Source organism: Bison bison, unplaced genomic scaffold (genome assembly GCF_000754665.1).
Source record: "Bison bison bison isolate TAMUID 2011002044 unplaced genomic scaffold, Bison_UMD1.0 scf7180017864387, whole genome shotgun sequence".
Lineage (NCBI taxonomy): Eukaryota > Metazoa > Chordata > Mammalia > Artiodactyla > Bovidae > Bison > Bison bison.
Window position 1 is genome coordinate 103,409 of NW_011494959.1, and position 2,210 is coordinate 105,618.

The window sequence follows — 2,210 nt, forward strand, 5'->3', positions numbered from 1 at the left end:
TGGATGGAGGAGCCTGGTAGGCTGCAGTCCATGGGGTCTTGAAGAGTCAGACACAACTGAGTGACTTCACTTTCACTTTTCACTTTCATGCATTGGAGAAGGAAATGGCAACCCACTCCAGTGTTCTTGCCTGGAGAATCCCAGGGATGGGGGAGCCTGGTGGGCTGCCATCTATGGGGTCACACAGAGTCAGACACAACTGAAGTGACTTAGCAGCAACAGCAGCAGCAGTCTTCTGCATTCTATTGTTTCCCGCTATTTCTTTTCATTGTTTACTTAGGAAGGCTTTCTTATCTCTCCTTCCTATTCTTTGGAATTCTGCATTCAGATGGGTGTATCTTTCCTTTTCTCCTTTGCCTTTCATTTCTCTTTTCTCAGCTGTGTGTAAAGCCTCCTCAACCATTTTGCCTTTTAACATTTATTTTTCTTGGGGATGGTCTTGATCACTGCCTCTTGTGCAATATCGCAAACCTCCATCCATAGTTCTTCAGGCACTCTGTCTATCAGATCTAATCCTTTGAATCTATTTGTCACTTCCACAGTATAATTATAAGGGATTTGATTTCTTTCAATTCAAGTCTGAATTTTGCAATAAGGAGTTCGTGATCTGAGCCACAGTCAGCTCCCGGTCTTGTTTTTGCTGACTCTATAGAGCTTCTCCATCTTTGGCTACAACAAATAAAATCAATCTAATTAAGTATTCACAATCTGGTAATGTCCATGTGTAAAGTCATCTCTTGTATTGTTGAAAGAGGGTGTTTGCCATGACCAGTGCGTTCTCTTGGAAAAACTCTGTTAGTCTTTGCCCTGCTTAACTTTGTACTTCAAGGCTAAACTTGACTGTTACTCCTGATATCTCTTGACCTTCTACTTTCGCATTCCATTTCCCTAGGATGGAAAGGCCATCTATTTTGGACTTTAGTTCTAGAAGTTATTTTAGGTCTTCATGGAACCATTCAACTTCAGCTTCTTCAGCATTAGTGGTTGCAGCATAGACTTGGATTATTGTGATATTGCATGGCAAACTTGGAAATGAACAGAGATCATTCTGTCTTTTTTGAGATTGCACTGAAGTACTGCATTTTAGACTCTTTGTTGACTATGAAGGCTACTTCATTTCTTCTACGGGATTCTTGCCCACAGTAGTAGATATAATGGTCATCTGAATTAAATTTGTCTTTTCCCATCCATTTTAGTTTACTGATTGCTAAAATGTTGATGTTCACTCTTATCATCTCCTGTATGACCACTTCCAATTTACCTTGATTTGTGGACTTAACATTCCTATAAAATATTCTTCTTTACAGCATTGGACTTTACCTTAACTACCAGACACAATCTATAACTAGGCATTGTTTCTGCTTTGGCTTAGCCTTTTCATTCCTTCTGGTGGTATTTCTGTGATTTTCTCCAGTAGTTTATTAGATACCTAATGACCTGGGGAGTTCACCTTTCAGTGTCTTTTTTTCTTTTTTTGCCTTTTCATATTGTTCATGGGATTCTCAAGGCAAGAATACTGAAGTGGTTTGCCATTCTCTTCTCCAGTGGACCATGTTTTGTCAGGGCTCTTCACCACCATCTCAGGTGGCCCTACATGGAATGCCTCAGTTTCATTGAGTTAAACAAAGCTGTGATCTATGTGATCAGTTTTGTTAGTTTTCTGTGATTGTGGTTTTCATATATTCACTGTTTTCCCTGAAAGCTCAATTGGAAAAGAATCCACCTGCATTGCAGGAGACCCCAGTTTGATTCCTGGGTTGGGAAGATTCATATATTCAGTAAATACTAATTACTATTTAATCAAAAGTAAGTCTGAGATGTTTATTTGTTTATGTTATGGATGTGAGAGTTGGACTATAAAGAAAGCTGAACGCCTAAGAATTGATGCTTTTTGAACTATGGTGTTGGAGAAGATTCTTGAACAGCAAGGAGATCCAACCAGTCCATACTAAAGGAAATCAGTCCTGAATATTCATTGGAAGGACTGATGTTGAAGCTGAATATTCATTGGAAGGACTGATGTTGAAGCTGAAACTCCAATACTTTGGCCATCTGATGTGAAGAGCTGGCTCATTTGAAAAGACCCTGATGCTGGGAAAGATTGAAGGCAGGAGAAGAAGGGGACGACAGAGGATGAGGTGGTTGGATGGCATCACTGACTCAATGGACATGAGTTTGGGTAAATTCTGGGAGTTGGTGATGGACCTGTC